Raw genomic sequence first — 27,616 nt, 5'->3', positions numbered from 1 at the left:
TTTTCTGCACTGTTTTATATGAGACATTTTGAACACACACACGCACACATATCAGTGAATAAATACTTATTAGCCACTAAATGAGTATTTTTAGGACATAGGCTTCTTAAATTAGTACCAGTCAAGCAACTGGCAAGTGGCATATATGCAGATGGATCACAGCAGCCTGTCACCAGCTGTGCATATCAGTCACTTAAGCAAGTTTGACACTTGTGAGACAGATGGTGAAAAAGACTATTATAAATATATATTCTGGATTGTTTAAGCTGCCATAATACTCTCTGTTTTGTCAGTGCAACAATTGGCATATCTTGCTTGTCATTCATTTGACTTTAAAAAATACATAGAGATATTATATACAACCCTACCTTAATTTTACAGTCACTCTTCAAGGGGGTTCAAAGTCTATCTATGTAAAAGATAACTATCTTAGTAATTTATATCTATTCTGACAACCTCACCAGCAACCTAGCTAGGCTATGCAGTACTAGAGGAATTGATGGATTCTATTCTGCTTCTAAAATGAGAGATGGAAGTGTTATGCATTAAAAGAGCATGAGTTTTGTGTCAAGAAACTTAAAATCATATTGTAGCTCAGCCACTCCCTAGGGGTGGAAATATAAGCAAATTACTTAAATTCTCTGCACCTTCACTTCCTTATAAATTCAAAATAAATAATAATATCTGTTTGTAGTATTGATGACTGTGAAAATATTAATTATGTCACTAATGTGATAATAATAAAATAGTGAACACATTCTATATATATATACATACATATAATATATATATATAATTATGGCCAGCAGTGTGCTGATAGCTAGATTCTATGCTAAGTGTTTCAAAGATACTATCTTCCATAATATTCCCAACAATTCTTCAAGGTGAATACTCTTAATATCCTCATTTTACTGATGAAGAAACTGTAGTTCATAATGTGCTAAATCAAGATTATGTTGGTGTTTAGCTGAGAAACCAGAATTCAAATCCTAGCCTGAAGAAGAGACAGCTAAATTCCTCACCTTTCCACAGATCCTTTATTTTTTTGCTACGTACGCAACCTGATTTATTCTTGTTCAGTAGCTGCGACAATTCCTTATGTTGTTTGGCATTTTTTCTTTCCCTTAACATTTGATTCAAAATTTCTAACAGAACCAGTGATGTACCAGAAGCCCAAGAAGGTGAGTAAAAGGTACTTTTCATTGCATAGATTTTTATTATATTTCTTCTTGAGAAACAAAAGATTTTTATAAAAGAAGGAACATACACATTGTGATTTTAAGGTTTCTGGAACCTTAGGTAGGTCTTCCTATAATGCTATATAAAGTCTCCATATTTGTATCACAAACAAGTCCAATTTGGGATTCCAATGGCTCCACAAAGTCCTTGAAAAAAATACCAACATTTACTGAAAAGAAATAACCATCTTGATTATGTATTAACTGGAAGCAGTATTGACAAAGATTAAATTTCAGAAAAAGAAATTCACATAGAAAATTGTGCAATGGAGAAAATAGCTTTACGGGATGAATTAAAATATGATGTACAACTATGTGTAGATAAATAGGTCTTTTTTTCAATATATTTAATTTATGTCTTGGACTGTAGGATTCCCTTGGCAAAATCTGCAACACTATGTACACAGTATTTTGCTCCTAAAAGCTGGCAGTTGCTGGGAGTAGGAGTTCTTAAAAATCTCTCGTTTGAAAATTAGACTTTAGAGATACAGCAAACTTTTACAATGATGTCTGTCCAGGAACAAATATGAAGTTTTCTAGGATATGGACTATCCAGTAGGTGAAAATATGGTGAATCCCATATTTGAATGTGGACATTTCATGCTTGTGTATGTTAAGGGGGATGTTCTAACAATACTAGTTGCAGTTTCTCATGTTTTCAGGTGTCATGAGCCCATAGTTTTAAACTTTACCCTGCTCTATCAACCACAACCTAATAGCAGAACCATAAAATTTATGAACTGAGTATTCCATTCCTCATTAGAAGTTACTCCTTTTAAGGTTTTATGGTTCATATTATAGTTTTATGGTGTCAAGTTTCCATACATGTTCTGACAGAACCTGAATTTTTGCTCTATAGCCATTATCCTCTAAATTTTCTATAACTTTCACACATGGAAATACCTTTGTCAAGTCTCCAGGACTTTTTTTCTTTTCATAAAAAACAGGCAGATAAAGGTTATATTAATGAGTCCTCAAAAATGTCCCCTATCTGTGAGTGAACAAAAAATGTCATTATTGTATGGGGTATATCTGTTCACAAATTCTTGGTTATAGTTTGCTATATATTATTCTTAGTACAAATTTTGAGGTTGCTGCCCATATCATTGGAGCTACTGATTTGGCACAGTGTGAAATTATGAACTGCTGTGATTTGTTAAATTCATGTTGGGTCAGCAATTTGCATAATTGTGATTTCTTCTAGGTTCAAACTTTAGCATCCATACCTCTACTTGATCTAGTTGGACACTAAAATTAATTTTTTTACTAATAACTTTTTCTAATAATGAATATAATATGTATTAGGATATAATTATATATCCATATATATATATATACATATATATGTATATATATATATACACTGATTATTTCTAGTCTTTCATAAAAGGTATTTTCTATCCACTCTCAGTGCCTCCTCTATTTGGGCAAATATCTAGTTTTTTCATACTTTATCCAGCAGCCTCTACTCTCTATATTAGGTATCTATATATACTCTGTATATTAGGTATCTAATGCTATGTAATAAATTACCTATAAATCTTAGCAAATTAGAACAACACAATTTTATTATTTCACAGTTTCATGGGTCAGGAACCAGGAAGCTGCAGAACTGAGTGCCTTTGGCATATGTTGTCTTGTGAGGTTGTAGTATAGCTGTTGCCAGGGCTGTTATCTCATCTGAAGGCTCAACTGGTGGAGGATTCTCTTTTAACCTCACTCATGGTGGTTTTCCGTTTTCAGTACTTTCCTAGCTAATTTTGAATGACTTCAGTTCCTCGCGTATGGGGCTCTCCAAAGGCTGCTTGTCATGACGTGGCATCTGGCTTCCCCAGAGAAAGTGATCCAGTAAAAAGTGAGTGAACCCCAAATTGAAGCTGCAGTGTTTGTATACGCTAATCTCAGGAGTGACGTACCATCACTTCCGCTATATTCTATTCATTAGAAATGAGTCACTAAATTTAGACCACACTCAAGAAGAGAAAATTTATTCTCCATTTCTTGAAGGGAGGCATAAAAATGTGTTTGTGGGCACATTTTTAAAACCACCAGACCCATTCCATGTGTTACAGTCACAGCGATCATCCATAAAGGCTACTAGGTTGAACATTCCATGGTATCTTGTTTTTCTAGTATATCAAATCTTACCTGTATTCAGCCTATGCCTGGCAAAGCTGTATATCATCCAAGCTAGAGAAGGAAAGTAACTTTAATCTTGTATTTCTGATGCAATTAGATGTGTGTATATAGAATAATCAGCCACCACATTATTCAAATACAGTATCATAGCAGGAAATCTAGGAAAGCGTACACCTCTCCAGGGGGAGTTTGCATTCTTGCACTATGTAGTGATGGTTTATATTTATTTTCTTCTTATTGTCTGCTGGTCATTGTTCTTAACACTTTAGGTGCTTTATTTCACTTAATTCTCAAATCAGCCCTAAGTAGGTGCTATCATATTCCTTATTTTATGTATAAGGAAACCTAGGTTTAAAAGAGTTAAGTAAATTACCTTCAGTCTTAGATAATAAGGAGATATACAAAGATTAAAATACTGTCTTATCTCCTAATCAACAAGCTCTTCCTTCTTGAATGTTACCAAAGGGATGTGTCCATGGTTTGACATGTCTCCATACATCAGTTAGAAGAGCTTTCTTCTACCACCACAAGACTTGTGTAACTCTTGAATAACTTGTGTAACTCATAGATAACCTCCATAAGTTTTCCTAGTCCACTCACAGACGTCCCCTGAGTTAAGCACTCTCTTAAAACCACAATGTTAAAAAAGTTAATAAAGGTGTCTATTGGGTTTGAGGAATAAAGAGAAAGCATAGAAATGATTAACTAGCCCTGGCAACAAGGAAAGAGAGTGAGGCAGGTAATATGAAGGCCGGAAAGAAGAAAACTTTTTCAAGGTGGTGACTGTGTGAAGATAAGAGTGTTAATTCTATGGAATCTCTTTCTCAACCCGACACTGGAAGTTTGGCCACCTTTGCATACAGATTTAGGATGTAAATATCAAATCAATGTGAAAAACATATAAATGGGAGAATCTTATTTGAGTCTTTCCTTATTTACATGAGTGTACCTTTCACATCAGGTGTGAACTCTTTGATCTTGGAAATACTTATTCATATCTTGTAAGCTGAGTCTGAGACATACTAGGCAGCTTGCTCAAAGGTCTCTTAGCTGAGAAGTGGCAGATTCAGAAATAAAACCCATGTTTGTCTAATTTCAAAGTCGATGTTGTTTCACTGTAACAAACTGTCTTTCTAAAAATAAGATAAAAGGAGGATTGTTATATTCTCTCAGAAGAAGCAGGATAGACCCTGCTTGGACCCCAAATTTGATCCGGTTGTCAAGACTAATGATGCCACACATGCAGTAAAAGGATATGAAAAGTTTTATTACTTATGTGATGAGGCTTTCATGGGAGAGCAGGGCTGACCTCCAAAGCTAGTCTGAACGTGGCTTGACAGAGCAGGGAAAAAAGATTGGCTTGGAGTTTTGAGGTGTTTAGGGAGTGAGGATACAGTGAGAGTTCCCACACTGGCACGGGCTTGTGTGAGTTTAAACTTCCACAGGCAGTAAAGGAGGAAGTGCCCAAGATTTCTTATCAACTTGACAAGATGTTCAGCCGAAGGGGAAAAGGGAAGTATGAAGCTTCAAACATGGCAGCACTCAAACATCAAAAAATGGATTCAGACTCTTTATTGGCTCCTGATGTTTGATTGATGACTAATATGCACTATATTTTATTTCACTGAATAGGAACTTGTTTAAGTATGTCATTATTGTACTTTTGAGGCCTAAAGCCAGAGGCCGGTAATGGAGGTAAAAGTTCTGTTGAATGTCTGTCTGTTCAAGAGCCCCGTACTGTGGATTCTGGGAAGTGAAGTGAGTCACTATTGATAATGCATGGAACTCCAAAGAGAGTAAAGAGTGTCTTGATGAGAACTTGTTTTGTGACTTTCATATGTACAGGGATATATGTAATTTTGATGTATATGTCAAGGATCTATAATGCAAGAAATTTCCAGAATTCTTCACCCCAAAGTGGGCAACCTTGGACGAGGAATTGTATTGATGATACTGGCCAGACCAGACAGCGAGATTATTGGCAGTAACCTAAGAGTCAGCCAAAGGGTACAGATGAGGCTGACTTTTAGCCAGGGGACGAGTGCTAAGATGATTACCTGAAATTTGGCCAGTTGTGCTGACTTTTGTGTTTGTCTTTTATCAGGGTCATCCTGGATGAGGAATATAAAGCAGCAGCTTTCCAGTGAGCATGGTGTTGTTATCGCCCGTCAACTGCATGAATTCTCACTGCTGCCCACCCAGTTTCTCCCAAGGGACTACCCAGGTACATGAGGGGCTAAGGAGAGCGGTGGCTTCCTCTGGAACCATATGGGGACCTTAATGGGGTGGGGGCGACAGCATTACAATTTGAGTTATCCACTCTGAGTCACTATTCTTTCCAAGTTAAAGAACAATCTAGAAACTGGGCTGTTCAATGGAGAATTAGTGGGGATAATCACCCCTTTTCTCAATAGGTCTTGTACAATGGGTTTCAATTTTTGAAAACAGTATTTTACTTTACTTTCGATTGTGCTAACTACTTTAATGGAGGACAAGGAGGTAGGTATGTCCATGGAGTCTGATTGTGTCTAGTCAATTTGTAAGTTGCCAAAAACTTAATTTGATTTTAATTTATTACTCATTGCATCATGTTGTCCACATCCACTATGCAATATTTTAGGGCTATGGATGTTATGATTTGGGGAATTTAGGCAAGACAATAGTTCCAGTGGTTAAGGTGAGACCTACTTGTTTATCCTTTATTTTACACTTGGGAACTCCCCCTAGACTATAGGTAGTACCTCGTTTAAATTGAGTGGAATCTCAGTATAACTGTAATTTGTGCCTCAGTCATGATTAAGGCCATGAAGTTTCTCTAGTTGGTGCACTTCAGCAGATTTAACATCTTAATTCAGGATCTGTTTTGTAGATGTGCACAAGCCAATCATTGCCCTTTCGGTTTTTGTTGTAGAAATTATGTTAGTAAATCTTGGATTTCTGACTCAGTCAATTTGTGGGCCTCTGTTTCATTTTTTTTTCTAATTTCCTCCTTTGCCTATGCAGGTTTCTGTTTTTCTTTTCTCTCTCTTGCTCTCTTTCTCTCTCTTCTTTTTTTTTTTTTTTCTTTCTTCGGTGGTTACTGGATGAACTTTCCGGAGACTCCTTGTACCCTCCTATTATTTATAAATCCCTTCCTCCAGAGGGTCTCAAATCAGCACCATCACATTTAAGCGTGTCCTCCGTGGAAACGTTTAACCCATCGGTTGTGCTCCAGAGTTGCCATATGTGTCTCTCCATATAACCTTGAGGATAAGGATGTTTTCTGGAGTTAGAGGTACAGGCAGCAGTGGCGGCAAAGGCATTGTGTAGAATCCTGATGAGATATCAGCCTTTGGGACCACAGGCCTCAGTAATTCAAGCCTTCACATGATTACTTCTCAAACAGAGCTTTCATCCTCCACACGGGCAACTATGCAGTGGGTCTGTGTATTGGACAGAGCACTCTGTGAAACAGGGGCCAGTGCCTGTGAGACACAGAACCAGCCGGTCCCAGAAGAAGGGTCTTTCCTTAGGGTCTAGTATCAGGTCTCAATTTACGGGAAATCAAGACACATGATTCCATCCAAGACACAGAAAAGTCTGGGAATAGACACATGATCCAGAGGCACAGTAAAGAGGATCCAATCCCATCCCCCTGTCCCTAAATGTTAGTAATTAAAAATGCTAGCTTAGGTGAGTTAAATCTGTAACAGAGGCTTGGTAGAACTCAGCAGATGCAGCACAAAGCAGCACAGCTCAAAGTGCTTGGTCATCAGCAGGCAGCAGAGACAGTCAGCAGGCCATACCGGGAGAGAAAGACCACCGGTGGCGATTGCCACAGTCTATAGGCGATCCTGCTCGCAAAGCCGCAGTTGTCATGGCCACTGTTAAGACAGATGGGCCTCCACTCAAAATTTGGTTCAGCTCTCAAAACGTATGGAACCCCCCTTCACCTCACCCCCACCCAACAAACGCACATGCACCACGGGAATACAAAAGCGTTCATTACTTCTATAATGAAGATTTATTGATACGGCAGGGCAGTCTTCCAAAGCTGGTCCAAAATGACTTGAGAAAGTAGAGGAAGGTGACTGGCTTGAGATGTGTACGGTGTTTAGGGTATGGGGCCAGGGTTGGAATTCCCTGTGTCAGTAGAGATTTGTGTGGTTTAATTTCCTATTGGCACCAAAGGAGGGAGCACCTAGGTTTTCTTGCCAGATGTGGGAGAGAGGAGAAAGGGGAAGGGGTGAGACTTAAATACTGCTGACAGTCAAATACCAAAAACTGGAGTCAGACTTGTATTACAGAGATAAAGGCGTTTCATCATTTTATTAAGAGTTTAGAGTATGGTGGTCAATACTGACTTATATGCACAGATTAATGTGATCTCACAGGAGCAGGGAACAATCTAAGCTGTATAAAAGAATTGACTAGAACTTGTCAATTTGGATAATGCTGCTAAATGACCAGCAAAGTCTTTGTGGCAGACCCTTTGTGAAGGTGACAGTAACTTCTCTGTCAAGCATGCCTGTTTCCAATGTGATTTTGTTGCCTCCTTACTTCATAAAAAGACGGAGTCTACTTCCTCTCCCTTGAATCTGTGCTGACTTGATTTGACCGATAGAATGTAGAAGAAGTGACCAAGAGTTCCTGCCCAGGCTAGATATTTCCCCTCTCTTGGAAGTCAAAATTGTCATGCTGTGTAGAAGTCTAGTCTAGTCTATTGTAGGATAAGTGGGCCTGTGAAGGAAAATAAGGACACTCAAGACGACAGTCAGCAACAACTACTTGACATGCAAGTGAGGCTTCCAGCCATAGCCTAGCCATCAGATTACAGTCGCATGAGTGATTATAAGCAAGGCCAGATAAAGAAATTCCCAGATGGACAGCTCACGGAATTATGAGAAGTTAATAAATTGCGCTTGCTTTAAGCCACTAAGTTTGGATGGGCTTTGATGCATGACAGTAGCTAACAAAGGCATTCTTAAAAATAATTCAGTCAGCGTGGACTTGTAAATAAACTGATGTTGTTTAACCTATGTACCAACAAAGAGAGTTCCATGCAGCATACACGACCTACATTCAATAATCTGCATATGTAAATGTTCAAGAATTTGGGATAGCCCTGTGCTTTTAAAACTGTGTTCCTATTAAGAATGCAGGAATTCTTTATCATTATATTATATATCTTAATTCAATTCAGTTTATCAAGCTCTCAGATGATCCTAAGCTTATGTTAGTAGATATAAAATAATTAAATCCATGTCATTAAGAAACAGATTCATTTTCTTTTAAATAATCTAGAGCTCGCTAAAGAGGAAATTTTAGAAAAATAAGTGTAAGACAGACTACATATTTTCTGCCACTTGGCCCTAGGAGAACCAATTGCGGAGAAGAACTCCTACATGGATTGAAGGAAGCCTGTGAGGTGTAATCTTTATTGTCAGCCTCCTTCTCCCCCCTCCCCCTTTTTTTTTTTTTTTTTTTTTTTTTTTTGCGGTACGCGGGCCTCTCACTGTTGTGGCCTCTCCCGTTGCGGAGCGCAGGCTCCGGACGCGCAGGCTCAGCAGCCACGGCCCACCAGCCGCTCCGCGGCACGTGGGATCCTCCCGGACCGGGGCACGAACCCGCGTCCCCTGCATCGGCAGGCGGACTCTCAACCGCTGCGCCACCAGGGAAGCCCTCTTCCTTCCTTCTTCGTCCATCTCTTTCCTCTGCACTATTCTGTGCTCCATCGCCAGGTAGGTTCTGCTTAAGGGACGGTAGAATGAGAGAAAGTCCAGGGATTCTATTCACTCCGGCTTCTGCCTCAGCCCGGCGTTCTGGCTAAGCTCCGAGGTTAGAAACGGAAGATAGAACTGCGCTGAAGCTTTCTTGGAGCGCCTCTGACACCTTTGCCTCCTCTGCTGGCCTAGGGTTGCTAATGGCTTTGCCCCCTCTTGCTCTTCCCTGGGCGAGTGAGCCATTAAGCTTCCCTCAATCCTCTCCAGGCTTCTGTAAATGTTCCTTTCGTGACACACAGTTCCTCCGTGAAACCCTCTGGGTCTGCCATGCTTTTCTTGCTGACGCCTTGGTTGTTACAATAGCCAAGAAATATCTGTAAGTGAAAAAGTTGGTGGGAAAGCAATGTAATGGAAACAAACAAACAAAAGTTACTTAGAATTAACCACCCGTGACCCTTCAACCCTTCTAGGCATCTTGAAGAGAATCCACAGACAATCTTCTATTGATGAGATAAGCCATGAGGGAGGTAAATGGCTCTAAGGAAGGAAAGAAACGGGCAGGCAGCGGGGTTACTTGTGAATGAGACAGTGGGTAGCTAAAGCCTGGGGCCTGCAGAGGCTGGAGGCAGGAGACAAAGCAAGAGGAGAGACACGGCAGTTGGAGTGAGCCGTATTTGGGGGATACCTTCATTTCCCTAAGAAATCTCCAGCAGTATTTTGCCCTATGTTTCAGTGTTTCTCAAATCAAACCTAATTCTTAGATGTGAAAACATGCTGGAATAGGTAGCAAACTGGGTGGAATTCAGATTTGGGGAGTCACAGTTAAGGGCTGGCTCGCAAGACCATGCATAGATAATCTCATCAGTGTAAAAATAATAGGGGCTTCCCTGGTGGCGCAGTGGTTGGGAGTCCGCCTGCCGATGCGGGGGACGCGGGTTCGTGCCCCGGTCCGGGAGGATCCCACATGCCGCGGGGCTGCTGGGCCCGTGAGCCATGGCCGCTGGGCCTGCGCGTCCGGAGCCTGTGCTCCGCAGCGGGAGAGGCCACAGCAGTGAGGCCTGCATACCACACAAAAATAAAAAATAAAAAAATAACAAAACCTAGGGCAGCAGATGTACAGAAAAGAAAAATGAAGAGGACACTGTGCCTTGTACCTTGATAGTGGATGTCTTTTTAGGAGGACAAGAGGGTGGAACTGGGAGGAAATGAGCATCTATATCTATCGATCTATTTTTATTTCTGCAGAGTCTGGAGTTTGTAAATTCAATGTGAGTTAAGTTTCCAATCAGAAAAATAAAACAGCAAAGATGGTACATGATAAATACGTGACACATCTTCTTGGTTGTGTAGGGAAGGACTGCGATATCCTTAGGGAATTAAGGGAGACTCCTCCTGGCTGGAGTGTGGAGAGAGGTGGTATCTAGTCTGAGAAGTGAAATGTCCCGAACTTTGTGTCCAGCACAGGTATTGTGTCATCGGATTTAATCCTGAGGGCAAATCTACCCAGCAGGTATTATTATCTCCATGTTACGAGTGAGGAACAGGACATTAGTGAGGCGGAACTTCTTGCTGAAGTGCACATAACCTGCAAGTGTCAGAACTGGAATTCGAACCTGTTTCTGATTCTTTCCAGAGCCTGACATTACATCGCTTCACTCTATGCTGCCCCTTGAAATTCATGACTATTTCATGGATGAGTGCAGATATAATATAAAAGGACAATTAATGATGGTAGATTAATTTTAGTTGAGCAGAGATCAATGTTAAAAGAGTAAACACGTGTGCTATAACCTTAATTGATCACGCTAATTTACAGAGTTGCTTGTTCTGCTTAAAACGTCTTGAAGTAATAGGAGTTACTTCATCAATTTACATATATATATTATTTCCCTCTTTTCCCTCTTCCATTAGAGGATAACTAACAAAGTAAGTTCGGGTACATCACACTATGTAATAATTAAACTAATGTGTTTGTAAGTTTCTGATACATTTTTTTGCAAGAGTATTTTAAAAAGAATGCAGCCGAATATTGTCAGATAATTCTCTTATGCATCATTTCTTTTTTGTGCATCAACTCATCCGCATGCAATGCTTTCTCTTATCGTCTAGGTGGCAGCAGAGGTACAATTATAAATATGTAGCACCCTCGACGATTCGCTCATGAAAAACAAAACTTTAAAAATCTTGAAATCTGATGAAGAAATTACATAAGGTTAAAATTGATAAGTGATTTGTGTATTAGAGTATGTTTGCTAATCATTTCATATTATTTATGGTATAAAAATGTTAACAGTTTTAATTTCAAGGGACTACACCTCAATATAAATAACAGTTAATGATATTTAATATACAATACATTCATTGAACTATATTTTTCACTTTTTTCAATTCCTACATTTGTGAACACCTTTAAACTCTTGTAGGAAAATGATAAATAGGGTGAGGTTGAGTGAGAAAAAGTTTTGAGACCATATGAGTTAAGAAATGCTAACATTAATTCTGCCTCTTAGATTCTTCAGAGCAACCTGCAATTATGTTTAGGAGATTGAAAGCATCAACTCTAGCAGATGAACATCTTTAAAAGGTATTGTAAGATAGCCCCTCACTAATTACTCATTGATTGCACCATCTATTTCAGGCACTATTGGATTGAATATAAAGGAAAAGGAAAAACGAGACAGTATATTAACATAAAGTACATATTGCAACCAGGTAACGTTGACTTTTTGATTTGGTCTTGCTAAGAGTAGGCTGTTTCCTTCACATCCACTAAACTGCTTCCTCTGTGTCCTGGCAGGGGCAGCAGGCAGGCTCCAAACGGGGAGCTGAGGATGGCTAAGAAGAGGGTGATGTAGGAAGGTGTGGGCAAGGCATAGGACGGTACCACAAGTGGGGGAGTAACAGACAGGAGTCTTATCAGCCTTAGATTTGAAGGGTCAGTGGAGTGAGGTTAGGGACCCTGGACCAGTAGCTGGCACTGTGATTGACGGCTGCTGGACAGGAGCTGTGGGGTTTTTTTGTTTTGTTTTGTTTTTTTGCGGCATGCGGGCCTCTCACTGCTGTGGCCTCTCCCGTTGCGGAGCACAGGCTCCGGACGCGCAGGCTCAGCGGCCATGGCTCACGGGCCCAGCCGCTCTGCGGCGTGTGGGATCTTCCCGGACCGGGGCACGAACCCGTGTCCCCTGCATCGGCAGGCGGATTCGCAACCACTGCACCACCAGGGAAGCCCAGGAGCTGTGGTTTTTAAGGATATCTAAAGACATGCAGCCAGAAGAAGCCAGGAGAATAATGGCCATATTTCACTTTCCTTCTGGCTGCAGATCCTCTGCGAAGGCTTCCCTTTCATTGAAACCGACTTGAAGCCATTGTATAGGGGAAACCACTGATCAGAGTTCATAAATATCAGCTTCCGTAACGCAGGAGGAGGGTAGAACTTGGATTAGAAGGGGTCAGTCGAAAATATCCTGTATCATCACTGCATTTAGTGTGCTAGGCCTGCCCTAACAGAAAACCACAGACTTGAGTAACTTAAAGGATAGGAACTTCTTGTGTCACAGTTCTAGAGGCTGGAAGTCCAAAATCAAGGTGTCAGCAGGTTTGGTTTCTACGGAAGCCTCTCTCCTTGGCTTGTAGATAGCTGCCTTCTCCCTGTGTCCTCATGTGGTCACCTCTCTGTGTCCTAATTACCTCTTTATTGGATTAGGACCGACCCCAATGACCCCATTTAACTGTAATTAATTCTTTAAAGATGTTATATTCAAATGCAGTCTCATTCTATGGTACTGGGGGTTAGAACTTCAACATGGAATTTGGTGGGGCACAGTTCGCTGTCTACAACCACCAACTATGGGATCACATGAAAACAAAGGAGTCTCTGTGGTAGCTGTGGTACTGAGGAGACAATCATGGTAATAGTAGTAAAAACTGAGAAACCAGTATTATAATAGTTGTGACTTACCATCATAATTTTAAAAGTCCTTGAATTTAACTTGAAAAATTTTATAATTTACTTATTATCTATCTATTCCATAAATATTATATAACAATGTTAATAATCAGAAAGCTGACTAACGCAAATACTGATAAACCACATAGAGAAGACCACTGAATTCTTTGATTTCAATAAACGAATGATCTGTTCAAATGTGCTTCTAAATATCCATTGTCCCAGGTAGAATCAGAATGCCCTGTACCTTGATGTAAAATATAGTCTTCTGACCACAATATGCTCAAGAATGTGCCTCAACAAAACTGTAAACTGCCAAGGTTAATTTTCCACCAACCTTGAGGTCCTCATGTTTGAAATCTGTTAAGAAAATATTTGACAAATAGATTTTATACTTAGTAAAATGGTGAAGTTTAATGTGCCATCTCATTTGCATTCAACAGGGGATAACGCCTTAAACAAGAATTTCCTGAATTCTGATTTCAGAATTCCAGTATTCTAAGAGATATTAATCTATATATCCTTAAAAAAAGGATTCTCTATAGATAAAATACAGTTAAAACAACGAACTACAGAAAATTGAACAAAGTTCATATTTTTAGAGCTTTTCAAAGTGTGTTTTTATATTTAAGTTTCTAATAATACAAAAAATTTTCTTATCCTTGCCTTAAAGCAAATAATCAAATAAAACAGAGGAACATCAGCCATCACTAGACAAGATATGGAGGAAACAAGGGCTTTTCCAGGCCCTGATATTGTTCTAGAACCTTCTATCAAGTCCTTGTAATCCCAGGCAAAGTGCTAATGGTTGGCAAACATGCACCCAGTCAGGTGAGTAAGGACCCTTTATGCTGTGCTAAAGAGTACAGGGAAAGAGTGTACTTGACATCAGGGAACACCTCCATGCTGAGAATTCAACAACAACAAAAAAACTTTTACAAAAGATCAACTTCTGGCTCAGATGACAATTAAAGAGGATCTTTGTTGAATTCAGGAATGTGACTTGATAATAAAACCCATTCTTTCTGGAAATGCATTTAAAATCTCCCTGACTGGAAAGTTTTTTAGGTCTCTTTCTGTCTTGGCAACCTAGCAGACATTTAGAACATTCTAGTGCACTTAATATTGTCAATTTAATGCACCAAATTCAAATTTCAGTAATAAAATCACGTAATAATAAATGTAGAACAAACTAAAAAGTCAGCTCTGAAACAGTGGCCTCAGTTTTCTCATTAATTTAACTGTCTCAGTCTGATCTTACAGGACAATAATATGACTGCCATGTTAAAGGGTAGATGTAGAAGAAAGGGAAGGTAGTGTAAAGTGCTCTAGGTCCATCCACATCTCTACAAATGACCCAATTTCATTCCATTTTACGGCTGAGTAATATTCCATTGTATACATGTGCCACATCTTCTTTATCCATTCATCTGTTGCTGGGCATTTAGGTTGTTTCCATGACCTGGCTATTGTCAATAGTGCTGCAATGAACATTGGGGTGCATGCATCTTTTTGATTTTTGGTTTTCTCTGGGTATATGCCAGAGTATATGCCAGTATATACTGGGTCATCTGGTAGTTTTATTTTTAATTTTCTAACGAACCTCCATACTGTTCTCCATAGTGGCTGTATCAATTTACATTCCCACCAACAGTGCAAGAGGGTTCCCTTTTCTCCACACCCTCTCCAGCATTTATTGTTTGTAGATTTTTTGATGATGGTCATTCTGACTGGTGTGAGGTGATACCTCATTGTAGTTTTGATCTGCATTTCTCTAATAGTTAGTGATGTTGAGCATCTTTTCATGTGCCTCTTGGCCATCTGTATGTCTTCTTTGATGAAATGTCTATTTAGGTCTTCTGCCCATTTTTTGTTTTTTTGATATTGAGCCACATGAGCTGTTTGTATATTTTGGAGCTTAATCCCTTGTCAGTTGCTTCATTTGCAAATATTTTCTCCCATTCTGAGGGAATGGATTAAAGACTTAAATGTAAGACTGGACACTATAAAACTCTTAGAGGAAAACATAGGAAGTACACTCTTTGACATAAATCACTGCGAGATCTTTTTTTTGACCTACCTCCTAGAATAATGAAAATTAAAAAAATAAACAAATGGGACCTAATTAAAGTTAAAAGCTTTTGCGCAGCAAAGGAAACCATAAGTGAGAAGAAAAGGCAACCCCCATGTGTGTTATATTTTTACGTTACAAGAAAGAAAAATCTAAACACACTATGAGCATTTGGAAGCATTAGGCCCATAAATGGGAATCTGATCAAACATCTCCTGGAATGAACTCATTTTTAATAAATTGCATATATATATGTGCCAATGAATATAATCTTGAACTAATACTTATTCTCTATAATTATTATATCTAGAGATGCCATCTGGATACAGCTGAAAGTACCACCAACACAAACATATATTACCCCACATTTTGGTAAGGAAATGAAAATTAAAAAGCCTTAAAATTCATGTTCATAATGCTTATGCTCCAAGCAAACATGAGACATAATCCAGCGTGTAGAAAGGACTTCCACTTCCTCTAGGGGGTCTTTCCTCAGAGGGGCCACAGGAGGAGGCAGCTCCACTGAGGTTCTGACATGATGATTAGAAAGTTCTGCCTGTCAGGTGACACATGGAAGCATTTCACAGGCCAAATACAGGTGTGCTGAGACACACAAGAAGGAAATGAATATATCTGAACTGTACATGGCAGAAAAACTATACACGTGGTAGGTGTGCATTTGAGAATTTCTATGTGTACATGTATATTAAAGATAGACTATACACAGTCCAGCTTTAATGTTAAAATTTTATATATATATGTGATTCCTTATTTTCTTTCCATGCACAGGTCTTCTGTTCAGAAAATGATGAACCCCTCAAGAAGGTAAATTCTTTATATATATTTTTTATAGTAGATGTTTCTCAACACACACTCTCTGCTAATCTACAGGCCGTTTGTTTCTTAGAGGCTTTCATCCATCAGGCTAGAGCTAGCATCGGATCACTCCGACAGAGAAAGCATGTTATGTGCATAATTTAAACAAGCCAATCCATTCTACACCAGGTGTGTAGTGGAATATTGCAATGCTGTTTTCATAGATGTTACTCATGTCAGCACTGGATATTGTGATGTGCTGAGCACAAGCGGTCCCCATTTAGCCCTGGACACCTGAAGAGCTTTTTCATGCCATGTGTAGGCAATACAGATTAGAACTACACGATGCCTGTAGTAGCTTTGGGAGGCTTGATAGGAATCTGTTATTAATCTCATTATGTAGCATCAAAGAGTTCTAGACTACTAGAGTTGACTAATTAAAATGCTGCTGAGAAAGTAATTGCAATGTAGCAAGCACAACTACAGGATAACATTCATCTTTCATGCTCACAAGGAGAATCTGCAAAATCATCTTTTTCTGTACAAGAAGATTTATTATTTTTTACTTTCTGGATGGACTCTAAAAGGCAATAAGTATGTTTTAAACAAAAGTGAACACCTGTGCTCTCTGAAGTTATAGAGTCAAAATATTGGAACTTGAAAAGAATCAGAGATCATGTATTTGGAATTTGTTAATAATTTTTTATCTCTTCCTAAAATGGAAGCATTTGGAGGGGGAGAAGAGAGGGCCAAGTAGTCTGGGCCTCTGCCTCATCCACCCCAGTACCCCATCTCCTACTGAAGCATCTCAGCATTGACTTGTTTTATGTATTAGGATTCCTCTTGAGCTGATGTTTGGATAACACTTCCGCTGCTAGAGAAATCTGATAGGCAGTAGCATCTTGGATAAGAGCAATGACTGGGGAGGCGTTGCCTGTGTGCAAGTCTCTGTCACTTTAGAGCTGTCAGATAACCCCTTTCTCCATGAATTTCCTCAGCTGTAAAATTGGAATAATAAAAGTGGCCCTTTCCTAGGGCTTTTCAGGGGGATTCAATCTGTTACTATATAAACTGCTAAGAACAGTGTCACATGGTAAGTGCTGTATGTTAATTCTCATCTAGACATTACATAGACCAACAGAGCTTCTAAACTGAGAGCTACAAAGCTGGATGAGAATTTACAGATCATCTACCGAAATCTAAGAACACGAAATATGGTGTTTCTATTCACATGGCTAAGCAGTAACTGAGACAATGTCAGGACCTAGTAATTTTTATAGTAATGTATGTTAATAAAAGTACTCCTAGTTACCAAGAAGAGGTTAAACATATTTGGTCTACCTGTGGGGTTGCTGACAGTGCATGTTTAAAAAATTCTACGTCAGGGCTTCCCTGGTGGCGCAGTGGTTGAGAATCCGCCTGCTGATGCAGGGGTCACGGGTTCGTGCCCCGGTCCGGGAAGATCCCACATGCCGCGCAGCGGCTGGGCCCGTGAGCCATGGCCGCTGAGGCTGCGCGTCCGGAGCCTGTGCTCCGCAACGGGAGAGGCCACGACAGTGAGAGGCCCGCGTACCACAAAAAAAAAAAAAAAAAAAAATTCTACGTCAAATTTGTAAGTTGAAATGTTTTCATTCTTTAGAAGATAAGCTTTCACTTTTTTCTAGAAATGCATTTATATGTGGAAGCGTATGTAGATTTCCTGAGGGAGCTAGATGGATGGGGCATTACTCTACCACAAGCTAGTCTGTCTGATCACCTACCCTTTTCAGCTTCAGTCTCACCCATGCTATTATCTTTGACGTGGGGCTTTGAGTCATGTCTGGATTACAGTCAAACACAACGCCTGGAACAGGTCAGGTTTTCCATATGTATTTATGAATAAACAAAAGACAGAAGAACGAAGCTCTTCTTTCTGTTGACCCCATTTAAAGCCCACTTTTAGGAATGGTGCCTGAGGCAGGAATACTGCACTGTCCATAGCCTGTTAGTTGGTGAGCACCGCACAAAGACACCAGGGCACGAACACTTGTGGCCTCTGGAATCACCCTTGACCAACTGCTGCGGAGATGCGTCCACGCTGAGGGAGGGGCTTTTTCTTTCTGCTTTGCATAAAGGTGCCACTCCAAGTTGTGTCTGCGGAGCGCAGGCTCATTTTGCCGTGTCCCACAAAGGTGCCTTTCCGGCAAGTAGCTTCCAGTACTTTCTTCAATAAGAGACACCAGGAGGCCTCTTTGTTGAAAAACCCGGGACCCTATCAGGCAGCAAATCCAAATGGGGACTCACGGTTGCCAATTTGCACCTGCCGCCTCAAGAGTGATTATGGAGGGTGGGTGCGCTCCAGTGTTGAGCCTCTGCAGGTGTTTGAGGTCTTGATAGCTCCACCGGTCTGGGGGGGCCCAAGGAGGGCTGAAGGGATGCGTTATGTGCATGAGCCCCCAGGCAGCAGTGGGTAGCCAGGGCCCTGGAATTGCGCAGAAGTCAGCAAAAGCCCGGTCACAGTACCAGGCATTAGGGCTTCAAGGGGTTAGCCTAATCTAACCAATGGGGAATATCCCCCCTATAGGCAAAACGCAAGGTTACTTGACGGTCTTGGCTGACTGGAATATTCTCCAATAAGAAACACCTGGGAGCCTTATTTACTAGATAAGCTCGGGATCCACTCAGAAGCAAGTCCAGATGGGGGCTGGGGGTCATCTGCCACTGCCATCTCGGAGTGATCTTCGAGGGGGTGGGCTCGCTCATCCTGGAGGTTATGCAGGCGTCTGGAGCTTGGAGTTCGCTCCAAAGGCTTGGTCGCCAAAAGGCTGGCTGAAGTGGTGCGTACTGCGCAAGCGCGTCCAGCGCGGTTCAGCCTCGCCAGGGAACTGGAGACGTCAGGTCACAGGGCCCGGCTCTTGAAGCACAAAGAGCATCATGTGTAATCGCAAACCACCCAGACCTCTCAACCCATTCCCCCTGAAGGCAAAATGCAAGTTTACTCGACTTCCTTGCCGGGGCGGGCCTGTCGGGAGACTGCGGTATTCTCCAATCAGAGACTCACGGGAGCCCTGGTTGCTGGGAAGCCCAGGACCACGTCAGGCAGCAAGTCCAAATGGGGACTGACCGCGGCCATTTTGCCACTGCCGCGTCCGAGTGCTTTTGCGTGGAGGGTGCCTTCTACCTGGTAGCTATGCAGGAGGTTGGGGCCGCGCTCTGGCTCCACAGTCCCGGAGGGCCACAGCTGCCCATGCCAGGGTAGCCGGGGACCTGGAGCAGGGCCGGGGACTGGAGAGACCGGCGCACAGGAGCAGAGCATCGAGGGAAACAAGGCTTCTGCCTAATTCCAAACCCTCATCTACGCAAGTGCGCATGATCATCCTTAAGGCAGAGCAGGTGGGGGCACTGAGCTGCCTTGATGGAAAACACCTGGCCAGGTGTTCAAGCAACTACTGGGAGGGAGCACCAATTGCTGGAGAAGCCCGGAGCCCAGTCAGGCGGGGAGCTCAAATGGGAACTGAAGGTCGCCAATTTGCATCTGACGCTTCACAGTGATTTTCACTTACCCAATGGAGAGTATTCCCCCCGCTGGCAAAACGCAAGGCTACTCGACTTCCGGTTCAGGGCGGAGCCGCGCAGGCTCGCCAGGGTTTGCCCCATAAGAGACGCCTTGGAGCCGTGATTTCTCGAGAAGCCCCAGCCCTGATCCGGTAGCAGGTCTAAATGAGGACTGTCGGTTGTCAGTTTGCAGCTGCAGCCTCAGAATGATTTTCGGGGTGTTGGCGGCCTCCGCCGTGTAGGCTCTGCCGGTGTTTGGAGCCTGAACCTAGCTCTACAGGCCTGGAGGGCCCCGCTGCCCGAGGACCGCTAACCAGGTAAGTCCTGCGGATGCGCGTGCAGGGTAGGGTAGCTAGGGACCTTTTAGAAGGTAAAAGTCAAGGGATAAGGGGTCACAGGAACAAGCTCTTGGGGGACAAGGGGAGAGATGGTCGCCAATTTGCCTCTGCCTCTTCAGTGATTTTCCTTGGGTGGACTCCCTCCACTCTGGAGTCTGTGCTGGAGTTTGGGTCGCGACTTAACTTCATAAGCTGGAGGGCCCGGGGTGCCCTTGGTCTGCAGAAGGGGTGCTACTGCCCCTGAGCGTGCAGAGCAGGTCAGGGCGCCAGAACCTGGAACAGGGCAAATGTAGGGAGACGCTGGGTCCCAGGAGTGGGCTCTCGGGAACAAGGTGCACGTGTAGCCACAAGCTCTAACCTACCCAGTGGGGCCTATTCCTCCGAAAGGCAAAACGCAAGGGAACTCGACTTCTTTGCCAGGGCAGAGTCGGGCCTTCGCTCCACGGGCCTGAAGGGCCCGGGTGCCAAAGATGGCCGGGAGCGGTGCGTACTGCGCATGCGTCTGCAGCTCTCTTTTTTTTTTTTTTTTTTTTTTTTTTTTTTTTTTTGGTTTGGTGGGGTACCTAGGGGCTTGGAACAGAGCAAGTGTCGGGAGAAGCTGGTGAATAGCGCACATTTGCTGAAAAAATGAGTAAGCCTAATCTACCTAGTGGGGAATGTTCTCCCGGAAGCAGTAACGCAAGGTTACTCCACTGCCCTGAAAGGACTGGGGCCCGCGTGCTGGCCATGCTCTACTCTAGTAAGAGATACCTGGGAGCCATTCAGGCAGCACCTCCAAATGGGGACTTACGGCTGCTAATTTGCATCTGCCGCCCCAGAGTGGTTTTTGGGGCGAGGGCTGCCTCCACCCTGCAGGCTGTGTAGGTGTGGGCGGGGACATAGCCTTGAAGGCCTAGATTCGGAGCCCTGTCCGCAGAGGACGCTGAAGGGCGCGTACTGCGCATGAGCGGCCTGTGCAGTTGCGGGAAGGCTGGGACCTGCAACTCTGCAAAGGCGGGGAGATGCCGGGTCACCGGAGCAATCCCTTGAGGGACAAGGCATATGCCTAATCACAAGACCTAATTTACCTATGGGGACTGTTCCCCCCGAAGGCAAAACGGAAGGTTGCTCAACTGCCTTTGCAGGGCGGGCCGTGATAGTCCGTTAGATGCTTCTGGTTGCTGGAGAAGCCTGGGACCTGCTCGGGCAGCAAGTGCAAGTAGAGATGACGGTGGGCAGTTTGTTGCTTCTGCTTCAGAGTGATTTTCAGGGTGTGCGATCCCTTACCCTACTTTGGTATCTTGAGCTGTCCTCAGGCCATCGGTAGCCCACAATTTAATCTGCCTTAACTGCATCTTAACTAGCTGCCGGACCCCTCCAGCTCACATGTCTACTCTGTTCCCTTACCAGATTTGTTCATAAGATGCCTTGAGTCCCACCTGCACTGCCTCAGACAGTCTCATCCTGCTTTTCTACTCGAGTTCATATTTCCTTCTCTTTTACCTTTTGGGCTGCCGTTCCCAAATGCTGAAGGAACACTGTCATGTGCTTCTTCTCAGCTGCACCCCTGCATCTCCTCCTGACCCTCCCGCTACCAGAATCTCTGGAAATAAATATGGCCTTCCAGTCTCGCCATCCCATAACAAACTAAATTCCGATTCTAATACCTGGCTTGTATCTACACAGTTTTGTTTATACTGTGGGGAAAATAATTTTTAACATATAGTTCTATTCACTAAAATCTTTGAAAAAACACAAGCATGTAAAATAATGTTTTTCCATACCACCATTTTTTTCCAGAGGTTTCAATTACTTTCTTAAAAAACAATTTTGAGTCCAGTTAGTAATTTAACTACTGAGAAGGTCTCAACCATACCTACTGCTGAGGTTCACTGTCTTTGTCTTAAGAATTTAAGTAGCGTTCTAAATTTCTATAAGGGGCAGAAAAATATCTATCTTAAATATTCAATGAATTTTGTCTTACTGTTCTGACACTGAATGCATGTGCAAAGTATGAAAACATAAAAGGAACAGGCTACATGTATATTGTTGTATGAATTTTCTCATCAGTGTGATCACCATGAATCTTGAGTCTTTTATAGTGTCAGGCAGCCTGTCAAAGACCGTTAGACAAATCAGTTTTCTTAGACTATTTTTTAAAGCAAATGTTTATTTTCCTTCTTTTTATTTCTATAACACAGATATTCAGTGTTCACTAGTAACTTTTGTTTAGCAGCATTTTCTTCACTAAAGAATCATAATTAATGAAAACCATTTAAACTTCACAGGCTCTTAAAGGTTCTGAGCAATTAGGCTAGGTAATTAGAAACATGATGAAAGAGAAACTTGGGAAAAGGATTTAAACCCCTATTGAACATTTATATCAATAACGAATAAGGAACAGGGAACATTAGAAGTGTAGTTTACATCTGGTGGGCAAAGGATAAAGCCAGTTATTCTGGAAAATGCTTGTTTATCTAGGTTTATTTATTCATAATATGTAGAGAAATCAGATGTGCTGGAAGAAAAAACAGTTGTTCCTTTTCATCTTGCAGGCAATAAAATATGCCTACCCGGGGAAAGGATTTTCTACCTTGCAATATTTTTGCTTTTCAGTTCTTCAAACTATAAATTAAAGAGAAATGCAGTATATTTCTGAATTAACTAGGTAAAATTATCTACTCTTCAAATCAGAAGATAAATTTTAAGAAGAGGGCAATAGCTCTCCACGCAGAGACTAAAGCCCTCCATGCAGAGACTAATCTGGAGGAGACAGGTACTGGCATTGCCAACGAAAACCATCCACGTTTCCTCGATTGAACAGGATGTTTCAGTTGTCCGTTGTTTGGCCTAGTGGATGTTCACAATCTTGGGATGATCAGGAAAAAAGAAAAAAGACATCTAGAAAGATTAGTAAATGTAAAGATCACCTTGGAAGCACTATCTGTAACCTAAAATGGACAAAACAGAAACAAAAAGTACACCTTGTTACAAAACAAAAACAAAAAGTACACCTTGTTACTAAGAGGAGGGAGATAATTTTCTGCTTAATTTTTTTTTTTTTTTTTTTTTAAGAATCTGAAAGACCTATAATGTTTAGATTTCTAGGATAGTGAAATGCTATATGTACCAGAAACAGCTTATGTTGTAGGGGGTTATTGTTTTTGTTTTTAGCACTTTGTAATTTCCGAGCCATAATTCTCCCTTTAAAAACTGTAATGGTATACTTAACATAAAATATATCACTCTGGCCATTTTTAAGGGTACAGCTCAACTGCATTAAGTACATTCACATGGTTGTGCAGCCATCACCACTGTCCAACTCCAGAATTTCTCCATCTTCCCCAAGTAGAAACTCTGTGTCCACTAGACAGTAACTTCCTATTCCCATTCGTCCAAGCCCTGCTCCCTGCGTAACCCGCGTTCCACTTTCTGTCTCTATCACTTGAACTACTCTAGGAACATTATAAAAAGTTCTTTAAGGACTGGCTTATTTCACTTAGCATAATGTTCTCAAGGTTCATCCATGTTGTATCATCTATTCAAATATCTTTCTTTTTAAAAGCTGAATGATATTCCATGGTGTGTGTGTATCTATCTATCTCACATTTATTCATTTATCTGTCAATGGACACTTGGGTTGCTTCCACTGTTTGGCCATTGTGAATAATGCTGCTATAAACATGAGTGTACAAATATCTGCTTGAGTCCCAGAACTGATATTACTTGATCATTTGGTAATTCTATGTTTGTTTATTTTTTGCTGAGCCAGCATACTGTTTTCCACAGTTGCTGCACTATTTTGCATTCCCCTCAGCAATGCAAAGGGTTCCAATTTCTCTGCATCTTTACCAACACTTGTTATTTTGTTTCATTTTGTTTTGTTTTAATAACAGCCATTCTAGTGGGTGTGAAGTAATATCTTATTGTGGTTATAATTATCTTTTTTAGTAGAATTTACACCCAACAGCAACAAATGAGCAAGAATAGACCAAAACGAAGGTTATGACACTTTCTCCATCCTTTCTCATCCGAAATTTTATGTTTGCAGACATTTATTCCTAGAGTCAGAATTCCAGAGATCTATATATGGTCATAAATAGGGATGGAGATTCCACTCGATAGTGAATAAAGCAAGCGGTTAGTGGGAATTAAACACAGCTGACGTGTAGCTCTGATTGCAAAGGTATTATGCTATGATCTATCATGGGCATTGTGGAAATTCATTTTGAAAATACACAAATTTCTAACATAAGATTCTTCTTCAACAGGGGTCCATTTAAATAAAATATCATAATTTTGACAGTTAATTATGAATCAGAAAGTATGTAGATTAAAACGACTTTGAACATCAGGAAAGCATTTGCTGTACTTTATCTGAAAGGAGTCCTGCGTGAGTCCGTCTGTTTCATGAACAAATTAGTCAAAAGATGAATGACTTAATTTTCCTCCTTCCCTGCCTCAGGCTTATTTAAAAATCTCAGGTGGTCTTATGGAATTGGGCAATAACATGACATTTAATAGAATTTTATTTGCCTGGTAACCACTGTTATTGACATATAATTTAAAAGTACAGAGTAAGAATTTTTCCCAATTGTGTCAAAGATCACATTGACTTTTTTGGTTTCTTCACTAAGTCCATAATCATCATAATATCTATTTGATAATTTCAGGTTAAATTGATGAATTTGTTAATGTTGATTACTTAGCAAGCAGTTAGTTGGTGTTTTCTGTTTGTATTTTGAATCTTTGGAATAATCATTTTAAAAAATGTATTTGCTAAGAATAGTTTACACCAATACCTTATTTAAGCAGTTTAATTTCACTGTTTTTGCTCTCCGAAGTTACATAATTTTAGAATATTTGGACTAGAATATTTGGACAGCTCAACCCTGTGTACTAATTCTGAAGAAGATAGCATCGATCCCTAGAAAAAGTAAACTTTGTTAGGATGGGTTCTCTGGCAAATCCATACAGGCTTGGATTAAACTTCCTCGCGGTGGGTAGTAATCGGTCGGTTACTCGGTAGTAATTGGTCGGTTACTGGCTTCATTACATGGACAGCCATGCCACAGCCCCAGTGCAAGAAAGACTACACGTGGTAGGCAAGTAGGTAAATCACATTCAAGTGTCAGTTTATTTATTCGTATGTAACCATTTTTGTTGGAAATCTTTTCAAACGTATTCAGGGTTCTTGTCCTCCTTAATTGACTGCAAAGAACAGGTAATTTTCTTCACTTGTGTAGGTTTGTTCTCACTCCAGAAGAGAAGGAAAATGGTAGCAGTAACCTAAAACAAAACAAAGCAAAAAACCCATAACATTATTTGCAAGATGGCAATTCAGAAATAATCCACACCTTGCAGATTTTTCTGTCCCTGAACTTCACCGTTTGTTTCACTTCCACAAACCTTTCTGGGGAACTCGTAGCACGGGGACATAGTCTTGAGACATATGGACACAGATGGTCGTGAAAGTGCTGCCTCGCAACACGATGCCTGACCTCGGCGGGCGGCAGGCTTTCCACATGCTTCCTCTGAAGGAGGCAGCTCTTCCCGGTCTCCGGAGCACCGGAGGCGGTTCAGACGCTCTGATATCGGGGTTGCGCGGGTTCCCTTCCTCCGGCGGTGGCGGTGCTTCATTGGACTGTGTGATAGCTACTTCGTTAGATCGCACATCTAATTCACAGCCTCTCAGGCCCACCTGAGTCAACATTCAAGTACGTTGCTCTGGGGAAACAGAATTGTAAAACACAAGAAACAATATTTGCTCTATTTATTTCTCTTTTAAAAAAATTTTTTGGGGGTATAGCTGCTTTACAATGTTGTGTTAGTTTCTGCTGTACAGCAAAGTGAATCAGCTCTATGTATACATATATCCCCTCTTTTTTGCATTTCCTTCCCATTTAGTTCAATACAGAGCACTGAGTAGAGTTCCCTGTGCTATACAGGAGGTTCTCATTAGTTCTCTATTTTATACATAGTATCAATAGTGTATATATGTCAAGCCCAGTCTCCCAATTCATTCCCCCCCGTTCTATTTATTTCTTTAAAAACTTGATGATTCCAAACCTAGTGTAAGATATTGTAAGTACTAGCATTCTGCAAGGGAGGCTTTGTGGCTTATGTCATGTGTCATTGTGAAGAGTGACAAGCCAGAGTACTCAAAGTAGCCAGATCGATAGTAATGAATCCTAATTCTATGAAAATCACCCACTTAATATTCCATTCTGACCAAGACTCTGGAGCCCACTAGCTTAATTTTCATTGTGGTGGTAATAATAACTGAGAATTCAGAAAAACCTAGGGGAAATAAATGAGCCTCCAAATGAAAACTATTTAAATCCTCCTAGTACTACATTTTAAAGAGAGAGAGACAACTACAATATATTTTTTATTTGCAGTCTAATACCAAATTTCTCTCAAATTTCAAAGTAGCCACATCAACTAGTTCAGATTTTTACAAGCACACCAAATGCTAAACTAGTTATCGAATTTAAATTTATAAAGAACTTCATTAAGAATAATATCCAGTATAGTGTATTAGTTTTCCGTTGCTGTGTGACTTTGGACAAGGAGGCGAATCATTCCTAACCTCAGTTTACTTATGTGCAAAATGGGCTCACTGTACTCATACATGAACTGGGATGTTATCAACTGCAGGTAAAGACAAATTCAAAGTAAAATAAAAAGAGTAATATCCAATAAGCCAACGACATGTTTATGTTGAATATTTCTTTTACTTCATATTAAAAATTACCCATAGTAGGAGTTTTTAAATAAATATAAACTATATCATCATTCCCATCAGGGTAGAGATAGTGTTTTACTTCATACATAAATGCACACAATAAGACTCAACTGTGAAGGACTGGCCCTGAGTAGTAGGCATATTCAGTTCTCGTCAAGCCAGGCCAGTGGAAACAGTATTTTTGGCGGGGGGGGGGGCTTATGGGTGGAGAGGCACCTGGCACAATGAAATATATTCAAAAATATTCTTGTGGCAGGATTTTTGAGGGACTCCTCTGGCTAAACATGCTAAAAGCATATTGTTTAATTTATTCATAATGTATTGACCCCTGAATCCATCCTCAGAGGTCCATGGAGATCCACATAAATTAAGAACTCATGTTCTAAATTTATTCACTGAATCAAGCCAGCCCATAATAGCGATGAATATTTGGGCCATGTTGTTTTAACTCCTCTTAGAATTGCTTTTATTTGCTTTTAATTTTTTTTCTAGCATCAGTCAAATTGATAGGCATTAGAAGTAATACCTAATCGAAACCTTGTGCATATTTTAAGGATGCTTTTCTTTCATTCATTCATGTATTTAAAAAGCATTTATTGAGCACCTATTCTGGAGTAGGCACTGGTCAAAGCCCTAGTGATATAGTGAGGAAAAAAGATACGAAAAGTTCTGCTCTTACAAAGCATACTTTCTAGCTGTTGTAGGGTACAGACAATAAATGATAACAAAAATAAGTAAAGGGCATATAGTACAGGGTAATAAATGTTTTGGAGAAAGTAAAGCAGGAATGTATGAGAATAAGGACCTTTGCAATTTTAGAGTAGCCAGAGAAAGTCCCCGTGGCAAGGTGACCTTTAATCAAAAATATAAAGGAAGGGAAGGAGTACACCATCTGGACATTCAGTGGCAGAGTATCTGAAGAAGAAGAGCCAGCAAGTGCAAAGGTCCTGAGGCAGTGGAGTACTTCGTGTGCTAAAGGACCAGTCAGAAGGTCAGAGTTGCTGACAGAGTGATGGAGGGGACAGATTGGAGAGCATACTCTGTTTGTCACAACTAGAAATCAGGAGGAAAAAGTGTTTGACTTTCAGGACTACTACTCACTGGC

Source organism: Kogia breviceps, chromosome 1 (assembly GCF_026419965.1).
Source record: "Kogia breviceps isolate mKogBre1 chromosome 1, mKogBre1 haplotype 1, whole genome shotgun sequence".
Taxonomy (NCBI): Eukaryota; Metazoa; Chordata; class Mammalia; order Artiodactyla; family Physeteridae; genus Kogia; species Kogia breviceps.
The sequence above is the reverse complement of the archived record's forward strand: the minus strand, read 5'-3'. Positions refer to the sequence as shown.